At 38.8% G+C, this 21,123-nt stretch overlaps 1 pseudogene; it reads right to left on the bottom strand.

Moving 5' to 3' along the window:
* Nucleotides 1-15,462: 15,462 nt before the first annotated feature.
* Nucleotides 15,463-16,705, bottom strand: LOC150061041 (UPF0547 protein C16orf87 pseudogene; annotated as a pseudogene).
* Nucleotides 16,706-21,123: the final 4,418 nt, after the last annotated feature.

The following is a 21,123-nucleotide window of genomic DNA, read 5'->3' as shown; positions in this document are numbered from 1 at the left end:
TTTATTCAACAACCTGTAGTATGAAAATATGGAAACAGAGCACATTTGTGATGTTTCCATTACCTCCTCACCCTCAGTCTCTATGGCACAGGCCTATGGCTGTGTCCTACCTTGGCCTAGTTACCAGGAGTCTCACAGGTATGGGGACAGTTCCAAGTCTGTTCCTCAGTAGATGATGGACTAGGCCGGGGTAAGGCCAGAAGTCACATTCTGAATGTTAGCTGGTTGAGAGCATTCTGGGTAGGGGAATGGTGCTTAAGGTCTACTGCAGTTGGAGTACCCACATCACCTCCTAGTGGCCATGTGATCCAAGGTCCAAGTGGTTCCTTCACCAATTAAAGGCAAATGAGATTCCATTTCATGTCCTTTAGAAACAGACAGTATAGTAAGACATTTCCTTATATACTGATAGTGTGACAAGATGGAGACCAGATTAAAAGACTAGTCATGGTTGGCCATCATTTTCCTCCTAATTTTACAATCAGAAGCTAAGAAAAGAACTAGGAAAGAATGGAGTACAAGAGTTCCTTGGAGAGATAGCACTGATATACAGTCCTCTCCTGTCTTCTGCTCCATTCATCTCTACGCAGCCAAATAGGGAGATGCTTTGGAGAATGATCCAGAATGTTTAGTACATGTTGACAGAGTTTGAGCGAGAGAAGTGCTGGTATATGACTCATTTTAAGAAAGCCCTAGCCCTAAAGAGGGGCCATCTGGATTCTCTTGCAGCGGAGCAGAGATGAGGCAGCTCTGGAATGAGATGCCATGTGGGACTATGTGTTTTGTTTTGCTTCCTTTTGGTAAGATATTGTGAGACAAAGGATACTAAGAATCACCTTGCAGAAAAACCCTGGCCAAGAGTTCACCCTGCTTGTAGGGTGATAAGGCTATCCAGAAAGAGGCTGCAGGAACCATTAGCAACAGATGCTATAAAGCATGCTGGGAAGCTTTGCTCGAGATCATAATACAAAACCATGGTCGGAGCAGGGGTGAGTGTGGAGGAGAGTTTCGAAACTACTACCAAGGCAACTTAGAAGAAAAAAATCATACAAGCACCACACTCAAAGCGCCAGATAATATTACAACTGTTAAAAAAAAGTCTATGACCAGAAATGGTTGGTATTTCCTTTCATTTTGGTGGTTGGAGAAGAATCCATAAATCAAAACCTAATCTGAAATTACTTATTCCCTTTTAATTTTCCCAGTATGGGTTTTGGAGGTTGGGAAAAAACAAAGCTTGGGGATTGGAGAATGTTTATATTGAAGACGGATTTGAAAGTTTAATTCTGGACTGGACAGGGGCCTTTAGGGATTGTGAAATGACTAGAAAACTATAGGAACTGTATTGAGATTTTATCCAAGGACAGAGAAGATATTCAACTGAGTAGGTTTAAAAAGACAGCTTCCAGCTCGCAGGCTTCCAAACTTAGGTGGCTGATGATGCTTGTTATATTTATGATATTGCAAGAATCATCTGAATTAATGTAAAAGATAGTTCTTTGTATGCCATTAACTATTACATAGATTACATATGCACAGATATATGTACAGTTCTATTGGAAATCTTTGGTATGCATACAAATAAAACCATAACAAAGAAATATGCAGTAAGCACCTACTGAGAGCAGATAAGGCCCAGAGTTACATGTTCAGAAGATATGGATATAAATATGACATCCTTGTATGTAGAAAGTTTATTGTCTCTGGAGGAAGGTTATCACTTTTTTTTGCCAGTCCTGGGCTTGGGCTCAAGGCTGGAGCACTGTCCTTGGACTTTCTCAAGGCTAGAGCTCTACCACTTGAGCCTCAGCACCACTTCTGGCTTTTGCTATGTATGTGGTACCGAGGAATCGAACCTGGTTCTTCATGCATGCTAGGCAAGCACTCTACCACTAGGCCAAATTCCCGGCCCCAGGTTATCACTTTTTCCATACCCACCTTTGTGCCATGTCAGTTGAGTTCCTTCAGGTGATAAAGGTGATGCAATTTGAAAATAAGTCATGGTAGCTGAATCTTCTGCAGAAGTGATTCAAACAGAACAACAGGGTAGCAGTTCTCCATGCTGGCCCCTTAGCTTCTCAGCCACATGCTTCAATTCTCTTTGAATGCGTGCTTGAAGCGTATGGATGTATAACACTCAGGGCCCATCTCTGGGATTCCTTCTTGTTCCCTCTTCGCAGCATCTTCTTTGATAATGTATAATGTGAGCTTGAGCAATATCATAATAAATTAATGTCTGTCCTCATATAAACATCTCTGAGTAAATCAGCAGAACTTAATATTAAATCTTTCCTAATCTAGGTTATAGACATTTTGGCTCTTTGGAGACTCCTATTTAAAATTATGTTCCAGATCATCAAAGTTTCCAGAATGCTGTTGTATTGCCATTGTATCAAGCTGAGACTGAGCAGCAGTCATATTGTAGTGTATACAAAGAGAATACTGAATCCTACCAGAAATAGACAAGCAACAATAACAACAAAAATAAACCTTATTCTGTTCTGTTGGTAGTTCTAAGATTGGGAAAACAATTCATTTTGGCAGCTTGAAGAGCAAAATAAGACAAAATAAACCAGTAAACAAAAACAAAACCTGCACATGCTGTGCAGGGGAGATCTCTCTACTGAGCCAAGTTTAGCCCACTGTTGTGTGTGGTTAGCCAAGAGCTAGAGTGCAAGGTCAGTCAGGTCAAGAGAAATAGCTCTACCTGGAATGGGGGCATGATCCGACTCAGCGATCTCACCACACAAACTGGCTTCCTGGTTGTATTTCTTGGGCAGCTCCACTGCACATCAGATGCTGCAAATGTAATCTTCCCTCCAATCTCTGGACCTGGGGTTCTGGAGATACTTAGGTGAGGGGGAAAAAAAAAACAAGGAAAATGAAGTGACATCTGAAAGCCATCATATAAAACACATACAAGAAGATCACCAAACACGGGCACGAAATCTCAGAGCAGCAGTCTGGGGCTATCATATTAAAACAATAACAGCAACAAAAACCAGTCTGATACCTTTAATCTTCCTTCCACATTAACTTGGGGCTCATTTTGAAAGATACAGGGTCTGTGGCATAAGACACTCACGGCATTTTGGATTGTGTTAGTATAAATGGAAGTGGAGAAGGCCATGTAATACGGAGAAATGTTTCATCCAAGATGGAGACACAATTTTACTTTGTGATGGGAAGCTTACCTGAAATGCTACATTCCCAGAGCATATCAGTTTAGAATTAGTTAACTGAATATGAGATTTTTCATGCCAATGGACTCATTAAGACCTAAATCTCTGTCTTCAGGGTTCTTATAATTTTCAGTGAATTAATTACTTGTATTTCACAATGGGGATATTGGAGGCTGCTCTGGCCCTCATAGACCTGTAGTGATTTACTTTGTCCTTCCATTTAAAGCATACTGCTATGCCACTAGGCCATCTCATGATCAAATAGACGACCCTGACCCTGATCTTGACAACTGTACACCCTGAGGTCCAGCAAAGGGTTTGGGAATGGTATGAAGGCTATTGTGCCATAATGTTGATTTCTAGATTCAAGCAGTGTCTTTTTCAAGCATGGGGTTGGTGTGGACAAGAGTTCACATCGTAGAAGTTTCTGTGGCTATCAGGACTGTGCCCCTTAAACATAGGGAACCAAGTGGAGTCACTTCTCTTTGAGAACCACAGTTCTCTTTCAGAAAAACAAGAGAAAGCCAGAGGACTGACCCTGCTCCCGAAGAAGTGGTCTTTGTAAATGGATTTTCTCACGAGGATACTTCCTGTTGTTAGCATCATGCATAATAGTGTGCTTCACTGATATTTGGGGAAGTGAAATAGCATTCAGCATAAAGATGATTAGATGGGTGGACTCTGGCTTACAGAAGGCCCTGTGCCTACAAGCTCCCCAATTTAAGCCAGCATGAAGGGCCATGCCTCCAGAGTTTGTGTGTCACTAAGGTACCCAAGTTCTGAGCGCTGGATCAAATGAAGTAGCAAGAAGCTGTGTGCAGACATCTTTAGTGGTCCCCTTCTGTGGCTGGTTTATTCATTAGGAGCTAAGAAAGTGTCGTCCCTCTGTTCCCCATCCCCATTCTTGTTGATATTCTTGCCACATCTTCATATCTGTTTTTTCTTGGATCACCTTCTGTATTTGCTGAGAAATTAGGACTGTTTAGATTTTCTTAGTTCTCAGCCAATTCTCCCAAACCATGATTGGATCATTAGTTTACCCAATTCCTATTGTTCAGACTGGATGTCTTAGGGAATTCTTGTGTCAATTCTACTTTGGATCCAGTTTCTCATTAGTACTTAAGCCTGTGGGTGCATCTCCAAGTTCTTTATCCTCACTTCATTTATATTTACAACCCTAATTTGGGATCATCTCCTGATTTATACTACTACAATGTTCTCCTAAAACGCTGCCATGGGCCATCGTGGAACATCCCCACATCCCACTTGTTATATGTGTATTTCTGTAATGGCTTCATAAAAATCTAAAAGCTCATTCCATGATTGCCCCGATCCACAAACTTCAGGATTCTCCACTGGTCGAGAACGTAGTTCAGATTTCTCAGGTGGGTACTTGGCTCCCTCTGCCTCCCTAGCCAGGCCTTGCTCATCACTCAGGACACATTCCAACACAAAATCTAAGCTGATCTTCGCTGTGTGTGTGTGTGTGTGTGTGTGTGTGTGTGTGTGTGTGTGTGTGTGTGTGTGTGTGTGTGTGTGTGTACCTTCAGGGAAGTTTAGCTTTCTAACATTACAGACTCAGGCCTGCACCCAAAGCTGGCTGGTCTGCTGTGGGGTTTGTGGGGGTAACATTCAGGGGTCTTTCTCTATTGTCCACACAGTGGCTGCTTTAGTGTAAGCAGAAGAGAGTCTATTCTCCCTGCCCCCCACATAATGCCATTTCTACCATTTTCTCTCCTGTCATGTTCTCTGCACGGGGCACTCCTGTTTAGTTCTCCTGAAAGTTTTTGTTCATTTTGGTGAGTTAATAACTTTCGTCTACAATTTGCCATTTATTGCCATACATTTTTTCATAATCTGTCCTTATCTGATTGTTTGTGGCACCACTAATTAAATTCCCTGTTTCATTCCTAACATTGTTTATTCATGAATTCTGTACTTTTTTTTTATCTTGATCAATCTTGCTACAGGTTTGTTCATCTTATTACTTTTTATTTTGCCGGGAATCAAATTTTGGTCTTTGTTTTATTCCCTCTATTGTATGTTCCTTTGCTGTTTTATTAAATTTTTATCTTTGTTAGTTCTCTCTTCTACTTTCTTTGGGTTTCATTTGGTATTCTTTTATTTTAAATGTGTCAAGACAGATGCTTTATTTGGTTCTTTTTAGCCATTCTTTTTTTTTTAACTCTAAGCATTGAGTCATATGTTGTACTATCAGTATTATTTCTCATTGCTTTTCACAATGCAGGGAATTGCTATATACTATTGGTGCTTAGCTTTGCAGTTTTGAAATTATAATTTCTTAAGCATGATTACAAGTATGTTTTAATAATTCCAAACATGTGCCTTTCCTAGTTATCTTTTAGTGACTGTTTCTCTCCTTCCCTCCTTCCTTCCCTTCCCTCCTTCCTTTTTTCTTTCTTCCTTTCTTCCTTCTTTCCCAGAGTTTGGAAGGCAGACATGCAACTTGATAGACAGGTGTTCAACCACTTGAGCCATGACTCCAGTCGTTTTTGCTTTAGCGCTTTTGCTTCTTTCAAGTAAGGGCTTATATCACTTGCAGCATTTGAGCGTGAGCTCATTCTGTGTATGCCTCTTGTATAGCTTGGATGACAATCACACACCACCCTGCCTGCCCAGCTGTGTTGTTTTTCTTGAGAGAGTTAAAATATAGCTAAATATCTAGCTCCTATTTTGTGTCAGTTGGTCTGGAACAGCAGTCCTCTCAATCTCCAGCTCAGATAACGCTATGAGCCACTGTGCTTGACCAGCAACCATTTCTCACTTAATTCCTTTCTGCCAGAGAATTTAGCATGATACCAAATGCTTTAGATTTTGTGGAGACTTTTTTTTTTCCTATTCTAATATAGTGTTGATAGTTCATAGTAACTGTGTAGAATGTTCTATATATGTCCATTAGGTTAAGCAGTTTATGGCATGGTTTTACTTGGTATTTTTAGTGGGTTTTTCTCCCTTGCTTGATTTAGCAGTTAATAAGATAGCTACATTAAAAACAAATGAAAAGCTCATTCTTATCTATAGTTATACAACTTTTTGCAATAATGTTTTCATGATCTGAGTTTTAGATGCATGTGCTTTCAGAATGGTTTTGATTTTTCTGTTAAGCTGAACCTTTTAACAGTGTTTTGGAGCCTTATCTCTGTATCCAGTTATGTTTTTTCCCCTAAGGCAACTTTGTTCGATATTGATACTTTTCTTTTTTGTAATATTTACCTAGTATAGCTTTCTATTATTTTACTTTAAATTTTTCTTTATTGTGTATCTTAGATTTGTGTCTTAAGAAACAACCACAAACTCTATTTATTCTTATAATGTCCAATTTTTGTCTTTTACCTAGAACATTTTTATGTATCAATATCTATCATGATTACTGATTACATAAAATATTTATTTCCTACATATACCATATATGCATGAACCATGTATTCATTTTGTTTCTCTGCTCCTAGCATCTTATTTTTCCTTCTATTTATATTGTCTGTTCCATATTTCTTTTCCATCTTTCTTATCTTACTTCTGATTGATTTTATATTTTGTTATTGCATTTTCTCTCTTACTTTTAGGAACTGCACATTCTATTTTTCTTCTTATAGTGAGTACTGTAGAAAATTTAATACAGATATATCACTTGAATTCTCAACTCAATATTTTGAACTTTATCCTCAAGATTGACCCCCAAAAGCTACCTCTATTATTTCTTACCCAATTTTCTGTTATTATTCAGAGTTTCAAAAATAAAATTTGCATTCTGAATAATTCACTCATACAAAGTATGCAACTCAGTGATTTTTAGTATATTCAGAGTTTTGTCACTGTCAACCCCACAAAATAACTCATTACTGATTTGTAGCTACTTCCCATTTCCACTTGTTCCCAGCATCTCTGTTTTCCTTTTTTCCTCCTTTTATATATTTTTATTGTAATGTATAGAGGGGTTACAGTTATATTCACCAGATATAGGATACATTACTCCTCAAATATTCACACCCCTTCTCATGTTTTTGTCCCCATTTCCCTCCTCCCATCCCCTCCCAGTCATCTTGTTTTTGCTTCTTCCCTTTCCTATTTCAAATAAACAAATAAATGTATATACAATATAGCAGATAACAAGGTAAGATACTATAACAATATGAGATTAACCAAAGGGCCAAAAAAGAAGAGAAATAACATAGTACATTAAGAACAACTATCACACAGGATAAAGCTCTTGTTTCCATATCCTAGAGATCCTTTCATTTAACCTCATCCTATATGTCGTTATGTATCTAGGTTTTGCACTATTGTAATCCTCTGCTAGGACAGTCCTAGATATGTACTAATTATTGCAAATGAGGGAAATCATTGAGCCTATGCTCCTTTGTGCTCCCAGCATCTCTTATCTACTAAATTTATTTTTTGTCTCCAGCTATCAATTTAGACAACATATCAATTGATCATATTAGTCAACATAGTGTCTTTGTGCTGACTTTATTTTATTTTGCATTGTATTTTTATTTCATTTTTTTTTCAGTTTTCACCCTTGTTAAATGTAGGCCAACACTTCATAGTTTTGTGACCATAGAGTATTTCATTGCATGGATAGACTTGATACTCATGCTTATCATGTCTTAGAAATGCTTTCAAAGCTGAGGTTAACTTCAATGACCATTATAGATTTGGAAAGTTCCTTAATGTCCTGGATTGAAATTAATTAGGTTAGTGGCTATTTCTGCTAAATCAGGAAGCTCTGCCTTTTCGTTTGTTCATAGCTAGAAGTGTAATATGAGGAATAAAATGACCACCTGAAGGCATTCTTTTCTGTCTATTTAACTGTCTCTTCCATTTTTCTGCACCAGATTAAGCTCTCTTCATCTTTGGCTTATATGTTGATATGCTGAAGTCTCTACTTCACATTCCTCTATGCTATTTTTCTGTCTTATTCATTTGCTTTTTGACACATTGGTCTCTTATTTAGTTATTATTCACTATGACACAGAAGATCTGAATAAGCACAGATGGTCTTTGATGTTTCTCTCTGTCTGTAGAAAGGAAGCCCAACCTAACCTAGGGCTGGGGAAGTAGAATAGAAAGAATTATTCCATAAATAAATGAACAGAGTCAAAGATAGCTGTTTTCTTCTATGATGATTGACTTCTCTGAGTTGAATTCATGGATATGGCTTCTGATGCCTGGATAAAGTGAGCTGAGATGAAGGTGCCAACACTATACCCCAGGCACCTCTATGGGCCTGGTTCCTTGATCTCAGGGATATGGAAGGAGGCTAAAGTACAAGCTCTCATTATTTACAGCCTCCCCAAGGTGTGCAGAAGGATATAGAACAGCTCACCTTCCCCAGCCTGCCTCCATTGGGGGCTTCAGACTCCTGAGGATTGGAAGGCATTTGTTGCAATTTTGATTTCCCCAGTTCAGAGGGGGCTTAGACATGTGCCTAACTTAAGCTTCTTATTGTCATTCTGCATATTAAGTGGCGAACCCTGGGCCTCCATGGAACATATTCAAAAGGGAGATCAAGGGAGGAATTTGGATCTGATCTAATGAAACCCTAATCTCCTTATTATTACCACAATGAAAGGGAAAGCATTGACCAGTGGCAGAGTATTTCTCATGGTATTGCCTACATAGTTTGCTCTGGTAGGCAGGAATCTCATCCAGGAGGCCTTGCACTCACCTTTCCTTCCTTCCTTCTTGGTAAATCTTCACATGGAGCTGGGGACAGTGACCACTGTGGTGCAGCAGATGGGACTGTGGTAATGCCATTTGGGGGTAATAAAAAATCAGCATGCCCACATAGCACAGTCTATAGGGGATCCCCTCTAGACAGGTTAGAAGGTTTGAGATGTACAGGGTAGGCAGTAGAGAGTTATTACTGTGTGGCTTTTGTTGCTCATGAAAGCCGCGCACTGCCCTTGTTCTTTTCTTTTTACATTAACCGTTAGTTCATCAGGGATATCTGGTCTCAACACAAGTGAGAGACTATATACATCTTTTTTTTTTTTTTAGAAAAAGAAAGATCAAATAAGTGGAACAAAAATGAAAATATAGCACTACAGCCTACAGCCTAGCAATAATAGGGGAAGATTTCACATAAACCAAATCTAATTTGTAGTTGGCACTTGCAAAGGGTTGTGGAGCCTTACACATAATAGAGGCTTAATGGGTATTTGTTGAATTTAATGATTTGAATCATTTGCAGCAAAACAAATTCCACTTTGTCTGAATTGCTTAGATGGGTTTCCTTCTCGCTCCATTTCCTGCAGCAGGCAGGTGAGATATTCCACATGCAATGGAACCAGGATGATGGGACCCTTGCCCATCCATACACCAGGCCCCAAGCCACACAGGCGTGTAGTGGCTGTACTGAAATAAAAAGAACTTGGCCTGAATCCCAGCTTTCTAATTTACCTGTCAGTAAATATATGGAACTTGTCAATGAAAAATAACATTTATAATGAAACAACACAATGTCTGGCATGGAGTAGCCTTGGATAAATGTGTGTTAAAAACTAAATTGTGGTTTCTCTTTAGGAGAGTGTTTAAGCTTAAATTCAGCATCTCAGTCTCGGGACTTCCCATACAAATATCCAAGCATTCTGTGCAAAACCTTGGGAAACCTGAGAAGCTAACCCTATTGATGAACAGAGAACAGATTTGCATTCATTAGAGCACAGTATGCATCTAAATGAAAATCCAGATTATTGTTGGAGCTGGTGTCCTTGCTATTGGAAGGACAGATGCATCCTACAGTCCTGACAAAAGGTTAGGGTGTGAAATGAAGGAATGTGCAAGGAAGAGTAAGGCTTCACCAAATGGAAAACTGAAACTTGCTAAAGGAGCCAGGAATGTTTATTCCATTCAGTTTGTACCTCTCTTTCTTTCTCTGCTCAGGCTTGTTATATGGTTTAGGGGTAGACATGCAATCCAGAGAGGGTAGAGAAAGGGATTATAGAAAAATGAATGTTTTGTGGGCGTTAGAATGTCATTTCCAACTTAAGTGAGGATGTCTCAAAGTGGGGCTTGGACATTGGGTATTTCCCTCCCAAAGGTCTACAGCAGATTTTCACATGTGGCTTGGGCTGAAACCCATTCTTTCAGATTATTTAGTAATACTGTAATATATTTTTAGGCACATGGTAGAATCAAATAAAATTTCAGTTCAGTATCCATATAAGATAGGTAACAATAAGAAAAATTTGTTAGGATGCTTATTAAAAATACCCAAACCCATACCAGCCCAGAATCTTCAGGAAAGAAGTACACTGGGGTGTTGGGAATCTGCATTCATTTTTTTGTACAAGCTCTCCAGCTGAATGTTATACTCTAAGTCTGAAAACTAAGAATTAACTAATAACAATGATTTAGCTACATATTAGAATCAAATGGAGAGCTTTGGATTAAACAACAAACTTGATACCAAGCAGAGGCCCCAAGACAAAGAAAGCAGTTTAAAAGCTCCCTAGTGCACTCAACATACTGCTAGGATGAAGCACAGTAGAATTACAGGCTATGTATGTTAATGAAACAGAGAAGACTGGACTATGAAGTGGGGGGTTCTGCTAAGAACAATATGAACAGAGACTCCATATACTTTGTGCTTTCAGGTAACTCATTTCAGTTCTGAGCTTATGAAGCCCCAAAACAAGAAATAATCCATGGCGAACTGACCTTTGCTAGCACACCTAAAGATTAAATGTAACATGCATCCCTTTAAGATAGACAGGCGACAGGCATGTCTACTGTTAAATAAATCTGTGGTGTTTCAACATATGAAATAAAGCAAGATGAACATGGAGCTGAAACTAATGAGGCAGGGAGCAAAATTGGAATGCCCCTCGGAATGAGGTTCTAAGGTTTGAACTCAGGGTTTTGTGCTAGTTGAGCCAGCCCTTTCTACACTGATTACTGTTTTTTGCTTAGGGTTGGCTTGGACAGTGATCTTCCTGTTTATGCTCCCCACTGTACTGGGATGATGGGTGCATGCCACGTTGCATAGCTTTTGGTTGAGATAGGGTCTTGTAAATGTTTTGCTCAGGATGCCTTCAAGTGACCTATCTTTGCCTCCTGAATAGCCAGAATTATAGGGGTGAGTGACCAGCCCCTGACTAAATTATAATGATTTTTAATGATGCATTTTTTTTTGCCTAGTGAGCCCATTATGTAACAAATAAAAATACTTAGTGGGTTGGAAAAATAAAAAGAAAATACTATAGAGAATTTCATTTCCCATGATTTTATATGAACCAATGAGAAATATAATAGATGACATCATTCATAACAGAATATATCTTAATAAGAAAGCATGAGATCCATTCAAAAGGACATCCATGAGCAAAACAGAGATGTTTTATATAAATGTAGGGATTGATATTATCCATCAGTAAGACTGACCTGTATACAAGTCAGCATTCTGGAAACTGATTTGTAATTTAAATACAATTCCATCTAGAGCTGTGGTATTTATTTAAAACAGATAAATATTATTCTGAGATTTGCTTAATAAAAACAGTGAATAGTTTTGAAGAAAACTTGCAACAGCATTGGGCTATTCCTCTCCCTTGTAGCTTGTCAGCAAATATCAGCTAAAAATTCTATCTTCTAATGACTTGGGGTGCTCTGGATATAGCTTGTGCATCTGGGGACATCTCACACTGCAGTAGGAAAGGATCTGTTGCTATTAGATCTTGAGCTAATATCATCTTAAGCTCATCAGAATGTCTCCTTGTCTGTGTCTCTCCCTAACCTCTATTTTGAAAGAGACATTACAAACAGACAATGGCCAGGCCATGTACAAACATAGAATGCTGACTCATGGACCATAGCCACAACATCAGAAAGACAAACCACAGCATCTATACCTATCTTCCCCCAACAGTCAGGACTTTATCAATAACTGCTTACAGGTCACAAACCTCCAGAGAAAGTCAAACCTGTGCCCCTCATCAATAGACTGCGTACTGTGCTTCTAGCCAGTCTACACCAGCTTCCCTCAGGCTAGCTACCTGCAGTAGATATACATATGACCCTTTTCTCTCTCTTTTTTTTTTCACTGCAAAGATTTTACACTTCCCTGCTTGCCTGTGAGTGCAATGAAGTACAAGCCACAGTGGCTGAGTTCTCAATGATCTCTCCCTGTTCCCATTTGAGTGGTCCTCATTCACAGGTCTGTGATTACACGTGTACAGAAAAATATAGATTATATAGATCTATCTATCTCGCTAGCTAGCTAGCTATCTTTGATCTACAGTAGGAGACAAAATAACAAAGTAGCCACATTGGAACTCGAGAAAAGCCCATCAAAGATCTAAAGAGGGAAAACTACACAGAGGATTCCTGGGGGTGAGAAACTAAAGCAGAAGCTGAATAGATACAGAACTTATGTGTTGTATCTGCATTAAATATACATATATATTGGGTTTTGAACTCGTATATGTGTGTACACACATGCACACACACATTCTGGGTTTTGAACTCAGGGACAACCACTTGAGCCAAATCCTCAGCCAAATACACACACACACACACACACACACACACACACACACACTAACACGTATGTGTATACACATGTTATATATGTTATATCTGTATCATATATAACACATCAATATCTGAGTGTATGTATATATAAGGAGTTTCTGATAAAATACAGGCATCGTGGGAGACACAGGTCAAGTTCTGCTTCTCTGGACAGTCTTAGACCATAATATGCGAAAATACTGCAGAATTGTTTTAAGATTGAGTTGATTAAAATTGCTGAGCTGGTATGGGGGGAAAAACCCAATAGGCTCTCAAGATAAAGATGGAATAGTGGATAGGAATAGAGAGGGGAAGACCAGTTTTCCTGGGGATATGTGGACTTCTCTAATCCATAGAGGATGAGTAAGAGGCCTTGCAATATCTTCAGTAATGAACTCTGGAAGTGAAAACATCAGTACACTATAAAAGTCTAATGAATTATACAGAGGTTGCTTTTGTGAAACAATTCCCTCCAGTTGTGAAACCAGTGTCTTAAGGAATGTCAGCAAATTTTAACCCCGATCAACTTTAGGTCATTTGTGCTCAATAATTATGATCTGAAGCTGGCCAACCCAGTGGGAAGGATATGAAATAGTGGAAGTAGTCTGCCTCCATTGCTAGTATTTTGCCAAGGAAAGCAAGTCGTAATTGTTATGCAAAACTATCCCAATTGCCAGTCCACAGTGAACTCAGCAGGTGACCCCTTCACTCCTGAATTCTCTTTGCATGTGCATAATGGGCCTCCATGGCATTCAGAGGGATTGCTGGCAACTGTTGACTGTCAAACGCATAAACAGAAGACTGGGCTAGCAAAACAGGATTAATGCAGCCTGCTTAATGAGTGTTCGCTGCTGAATGACTCCTTAGCAAGAAGGCAAATGTCCAAGAGTCTCAAGAATGTAACTGGAGCAACAAGACCAGGTCCACTGGTGGCAACGTCTCTCTCCAAGCTGTCTGATGCCCTGCTTTGCACGGCTGTCCCTGTACAGTGAATCGTTAACCTTTGCCACCGTATAGGGTTCAACCCTTCAGAAGTGTCTTGATTATGAAAAATCTGCCAGCACTAATGGGGCACCTCTGACCCAGATGCCAGCCCAGCCTTCCAGCTTCGCAGCTGCTGTGAGTTTGATTGAAAAACAGGTCTCTGGTGTCAGGAACAAAGGAACTGGGAATTGGACCACCTGTAATAGCTACACTTTTATGCACACCATGAAGAGGCTTCTTTGCTTTTCTTTATTTTTTTTTCTTTTGCTGTCAAAGGACTGATTTTTTTTTACATTGTCTGTATATAAACATACAAATCACCATCTTCAACTGACTTTCACTCATCTATGTCTATTAAGGACCTACTGGGCTCTGTTCACTACTAGTTGGGGGCTTTTGCATAAAGAAAGGTAATTGGTATACACACAAGCATACGCACACTGGTGGTGTAGGATGCACGAGCACTGCTGGGTGTAAACATAACTACATAGACATAAAAATCTATGATGGGATATATACTCTGTGGACATAATGTTATATAGAGTAGTATGTGTCTATGACATACATTTAATTGTATTCTAAAATCTATGTGCCAGTGATTGTATATAAAGATTCCCTTCTTGAATACTTGTTTGTTAAACATGACATTTGAAATATGATGTAAAAGTCAATGGTTAATAAAATCTTTGAATAAAAAAAGAAAGATAAGAAAGGTATCAGAATAGGCTTGAGTATGGGGGAGGGCCACTTAGAAAAGGATATCAAGCACTAGAGCTGGAAGAATGAGTAGCAGAGACGCAGAAGAGGTAGAAAAGTCGTTAAAAGCTGAGCAAACAGCCTAGATTGTGTTTTACGGCAGAGTGTCCCTTGGAATTCAAGCTTGGAGGTCACTTCTGCATCCCTAGTAGTTAGCAGCTGGTAGATGGCACAGCTGATTAAATATTACCCTCACTGTTTGTGATATGCTCAGCTGAGAGTACATCGTATGCTTTGGATGTTTCAGGACCTTGGCCCCTGTAAAAGGACACTCAACACATACAATCTTCAACACATACAGTCTTTAAGAGCTCTCATAACAAGTTTCTGTGGTGTAGATTTTTTTTTTTTACAACTTCTTGTTATGAAAAGGCTACAGTTCTCTTTCATGTGAAATAAAGATTATTGTGAGGATTTTAAGTTCATTCCATCAGTAGCCCTTCTTCTGAAGGCTCTTTGGTTCCAGGCACTGGTTGGGGCACTAAGTACAGAACTGTGAGAAAGATAGACAAAAATCCCTGTCTTTACCAATTTGTTTTCCAGTGTTAGTGGAGAATCAGATTTTTATTTTTTATATATATATTTTTTTCAAGTTTTTTTTATTGTAATTAGTAAAAGGGTTACATGATATTTGCCAGATAGAAGGTGCATTAATTCACATACATTGATACCCTTTCACATGTCTTGGTACCCGTTTAATATAATTAGTAAGTCACTTGCATATAGCATGCTTTTAGATACTTAGAAATGGAAATACATATGGGCAGTGAAAGTGGTGTAGTAAGGGCTAGGTCTATAATTCTCTTTTTTTAACTGATAATTTTTCTTTTTTTCTTTTTTGGGGGGAGATTCTTGTTTTGTAATTAATAGAAGGGTTACATTATATCCGTCAGATAGAAGGTGCATTACTTAACAATCATTGCTACACCTTCTCATGTTTTTTGTTCCTATTTCCCTCCCCCACCCCTTCCCCTCATCTTGTTTTCCCCCCCTTCTCTATCCTATTTCAAATAAACAAATAAACATATTGACTGATAATTTTTCTATTTATTTTTGGCAAGGCTACTGAAAACATGAAAGCCTCTTCGTCAGAGTGGTTAGCATAGATGTTAAATTCCTTTTCCTGTTTTCCTTTCTTCCTCATCTTTTTTAGTTGATACAATTTTTTTAATTTTTTTTTTTTTTACTGTCTGGGTAATGTATACTGGAGTTACAGTTACATTTGCCAGGTAGTAGGTGCCTTACTTCTCACACATTGATACCTCTTCTCAGGTTTTTGTCCACATTTTCCTACCCCCACCACCTCCCAATCATCTTGTTTTCACCCCTTCCCTTTCTGTTTCAAATAAACAAACATATACAGTACAACAGGTAACAAAGTCAGATACAAGAATAATATGAAATTAACTATGAGGGCAAAAAAAGAGAAGAGAAATAACATAGTACATTAAGAACAACAATCACAAGATAAAGCTCTTGTTTCCATATCCTGGAGGTCCTTTCATTTAGTCTCATCTTATATGACCTTATGTATCTAGATTTTGCGCTATTGTAATCCTCTACTAGGAGAGTCCTAGATGTGTACTAATTATTACAAATGAGGGAAACCATCGAGCCTATGTTCCTTTGAGCCTGGCTTACTTCACTTAATATGATTTTTTTCAAGCCTTTCTATTTCCTTACAAATGAGCCTATGTCATTCTTTCTGATGGCAGCATTGAATTCCATTGTGTATAAGGACAAAGACATGAGAAAGGGTATCAATGTATGTGAAGTAATGCACCTTCTATCTGGTGAATATAATGTAACCCTTCTATTAATTACAATAAAAATATATGAAAGAAAAAAAGTACCACATCTTCTTGTGGCCAGGAGGGATCACTACTACACTGTTGGTGGGAGTGTAAACTCATTCAACTGATGCACTTTTAGGCCTTCCTCTTCCTTTTCTGATATGATCTGAATGGCTGTTACTTTGAAACCACTTTATGTTTTCTAAATTTTTATCTTCTCTTGAATTTATTTCTCTCGAATTTTTCATCTCTCTCCTAACTCTGCTTGCCTCCTCTTGGCCTCATGCTTGCTTTCTGTAGATGGTGGTAATGTCCCTGAGTGCCTGGCATTTAAAAGTTTTCTGTTAATAAATATATAATCACAGGGACATAATTACATGCAACAGGAATGTATTGGTCTCACTTGAGGCATGATTTGGTGGCCTGTTTCACTTTCTTGACCTGAATTGCAGACATGCTTTTCTCCTGTTGCCAAATATACTTTTATTTTTAGTAGGTGTATAATTCTTTTTACCAATAATTTTTAAAAGTTTTTATCATATACTTATTTACTATTATGTGCCATAAATTCCTCATTTTAAAGGGTATAATTCATAACCACTATCCAAAATTCCAAAAGAAACTCTACCATACCTACCCTGCTTTTTCTACTTCTGGGGAGTCACTAATCTACTTCCTCAATTCCCAAGGACTTGCCTATTCTGGACATTTTCTAATGAATGGAATCACATAATGCAGAAGTCTATTACGTCTTCTTAAAATTTCAAGGTTCATCCATATTGCAACTTTTAATGACTCTATAATATTCTACCCTATTATATACCACAGTGTGTTTACTAATTGATAGGCATGTGGCTCCTTATCACTTTTTGGCTATTATGAGTAAGGTCTCTAAGAAAATTCAAGTATAATTATGAATTACATAACCTTAAATTTTCAATTTTCTTGAGTATATAGCTAGGAGTAGAAGTGTCAGATCCATTTTACTTTCATATTTAAATATGCATTTTGGTAGAACATACTATCCAGCTCAATGGTAAGTTCCACTCCACATGCACCTTAACACTTGTTCTTGTCCATCCTTTTATTTTTTTCATAATCCTTCTAATGACATGAAATGTTACCTCTCTGCAGCCATAATTTGTATTTTCCTAATGATTAATAATGTGGTATATCTTTTGAGGTGTTATTTGAATTGGATTTTTTTTTTTGCTGGTTGTGGGACTTGAACTCAGGGCCTGCGCACTGTCCTTGGACTTCTCTCAAGGCTAGAGCTCTACCACTTGAGCCACCACACCACTTCCAGCTTTTTTCTATGTATGTGGTACAGAGGAATCGAAGCTGGGTCTTTGTGCATGCTAGGCAAGCACTCTACCACTAGGCCAAATTCCTGGCCCATTGAATTGGATTTTTAAAAAATAATTTTACGTTTGGATCATTCATTGCTAATGTATAGAAGCACTGATACACTTTTGGTTTTGGTGAACTCCTTGCGCAATACTGAATAGAAATGATGGTTTGGGTCTTTTGTCAGACTTTGTTTTCTTCTTGATAAGTGAGAAATAGCAAGGGAATGCAATTTTAATTGAGAGCACAGGGTCAATGTCCATAAAGGAGAAGCATTTACAGATGATTTTGGAGGAACCTAAGGAGCTATATAGGCCGCTATCTGGAGGGAAGGTCTACCAGAAGAAAAGACTGGGCTGAAGATACAGATTTAAATATCCTATTTAAAGCCATAGAGATAATGAGATCCCCAAGGGAGTGAGTAAGGAGGGAAAGAGAAGAAAACCAAGAAGAAACAGAACACATTGGCATTAAGGCACTGGGAGAAGTGGAGTTCCAGCAAAGGAGACTTAAGAAGGAAAAAGCATTAAGATAGGACACAGGAGTATGAACACTGCTGAGAGCTAAGTGGACCAGGGAATATCCATTCCTTTAATACAAGCAAGAACAAATGCACCAGTGCAATTCACTAGACACTGTGTTGAAAATGAACTATATAACTGGGGTGGGGGAGGCAGGCAGAAGGAAACAAAAACTGTAAGAAACAGAGTGAAGAGGTGATACTGTTCAAAAAGAACGGTACTTACTATAGGGTTGTGTAGCTACAACCCCTCTGCACATCACCTTTACTAACACTAAAATGTTTTTTTAAAAAATAAAACTTTATCCCCATTACCCTCCCCTCCCCCCCCCGGGGACCAAGACATGTGAAAGGGTATCAATATATGTGAATTAATGCACCTTCTATCTGGCAAATATCACGTAACCCTTTTATTAATTACAATAAAAATATTAAAAAAATAAAACTTTAAGTAGCTGTACAAAGTGCTTTCAAGTCAATTCATCAGTGTATGTGTACAATGCATTAATGTCACCCTTCCACCATTCTCCTCCATCTCTCCCAACCCCAACCATTACCTCAAGTTACCTGGCTCCATGTTTACATTTGCACATTGACTATTATGACTGTTGGCCCACAGCTTCTATCCCTCCCACCCCCTGAGATCGCCCCTACTTTTGATAACAGGTTTCAGTTTCCTGTGATTCATTTGGCTAACTTAGGTTAGTTGTTTGAAAGAGTGATATCACTGTATTTCCTTCATGATAATACCATAGTTTAGATAATATGTTTCAGTGTAGATACATATAACCCTGAATGGGTTTTGATATATGTTTATAATTTAGATCTAACTTCTACATATGAGAGAGATCATGTAACCTTTATCATTCTGAGCTTCACTTACTTTACTTAATATAATTCCTGCCCCTCTCTCCCAGGACCATCCATTTCCATGCAAATGACATAGTAGTATTCCTTCTGATGAATGAGTAAAAATTCCATTTTATATACAGGACATTTTTTTTTGATCCATTTGTCCACTTAGGGCATCTAGGCTGTTTCCATAATGTGGTTATGAGGCATAGTACAGCAGTGAACATGGGTGTGCAAGTATCTTTATTGTATCCTGACTTCTTGTCTTTCAGTGATTTGTTTTGAGGAGCTGTGTTAAACTTTTATGCTTCTGAGAGATAGCTGGCATTAGGGTCCCTTTCCTGCCAGAGGAATCTCCTGACTTCAGGTTTGGGGACTTGGCTTCCTTCAAATAATGAAAGGGGAGGGTCAGAGCAGGGGAGGGAATGATGAAGCTGATAACTGACAGTTTTTGTACACCGTCTCCTGTTGTGGTTGTATTTGCCTGGAGATTTGCCCTGATCTCCACAGTTGTTTTGAGCTGCTAATCAAGTATGCCAGATTTTTTAGCTTCTGGTACGTAAACTCCGATCCTGTCAGTTCCATCCCATTGGAGTAGGAGTTAATTAAAGCAAGATTAAAATGTTAATAATTTGGGGGGCAATATGGCGAAAGCTTGGAGTCTCTGGAGGCTGAATAAGAAGGTTTTTCATGGAAATTGAATGCATGAGGCAAGGAAAAAAAATCCACTGAAATTGTCAAGCAAGTCTCATATCAGAATGGAATATTTGCTTTGGAGAACAACTTGTGATCCATCTCATTTCAAAAGAAGTTTATGATACGCTGTAGTGCAGAGTGTATGAAGGCTATTAATATCATGAAAGCAGGACCAAATATGGATGAGGGATTTAGGGCACACTATGACTGCTTGCTCCCAGCCTTGTTCTTGTAAGTTTTATTCTCCATGAGCTACAGAGCCCAAACACTGTTTATTGAACAGGGATAAAATGGCCACCAGCCATTTTGAGCTCATATGGCTCTCTTTTGGCTTTCTTTACAATTTCACTGAAGATTTTCTTTGCAGATACATAGATAGCTATGGTGTCAGCAAGAAACCAACAAGAGGCTTCATTCTTGCTTTCCTTGCAGTCTCCTGGACACTGAAGCATGCCAGTGAGAGGGCTGTAGTGTTACTTCAGACCTCACTATAGGTTCTCAGGATTCCATTTCTAGGATTCGGGAATCCCTCCGTAAAAAAACTTCTCCACAGTGTTTGCTGATTGCTTGGTGTCTACTCACTGATGTGCTGTCAAGCCAATAAACCACATTCCCATGACATAAACAAACCAATCTGATTGGTCTCTGGGACTTTGTGGTTCAGAACACACTGTTTAAAGTTGTGAGTATGAATGGAATGGTTTAGAACTGCTTTTTTGGGGAGGTTGAAATGGGCAAACTTGCAGCAGTTGTCTGTAGATTATAAGCCATTGCTCATTTGCTGGCTTTATTTCTGACATTGGATATTATAATCTGGATTGTGGTCACTGCACTTTGGCTGTGTAGGTATTTGTTCTGTACTCGCCTCTGATTGGTAGCTGCAGTTTCTCTATTCTCAGGCTTGCTGGCTGGCTTGACAGGCATTCCACCACTGGAGCTATGCCTCCAGCCCCCTTTTATATTGGATTATTTTAAGATAAGGTTTTGATTAATGCCATCCTGGACCTCTCTCCTTTCCTGAACTACAGTCCTCTTATTTGTGCTTTCTCATCTGGGGATTACAGTGTGGGCATCAGTGAGCCATGACATTAGTGGAAATGATGTCTCACGGGTTTTTATGTCTATGCTGGCTTGAATCACAATCTCTCCATCTTTTCCTTCTAAGTAGCTGCAATTGCAGGCTTCAGCCACCATTCTTGGCCTGCCTTTCTAACTTTCTGATTCCTGACTTAGCTCCATAAACATAGACAGGCTGGATTGCATGGGCTGCTGCTTTCTCTTGGTTAGTCAGTTCATGTTTTCTTTTCTGCCATAGTATGTACATGATTTCAGAGGTCACACATGTCACTGGTCCCCAGAGGTTTCTTGGGCCAACTTTAGAACATCAGCCATTAGGAAGATCTGATATGGAGTGGAGGTGGCATCCTTATGGGAGAAGTTCAGAGGTCAAGTTGGGTAA

Source organism: Megascapheus bottae, chromosome 7, assembly GCF_031878675.1.
Source record: "Megascapheus bottae isolate mThoBot1 chromosome 7, mThoBot2.hap1, whole genome shotgun sequence".
NCBI lineage: Eukaryota > Metazoa > Chordata > Mammalia > Rodentia > Geomyidae > Megascapheus > Megascapheus bottae.
Note: the sequence above shows the minus strand (reverse complement) of the source record. Positions and strands in the feature narration are given on the sequence as shown.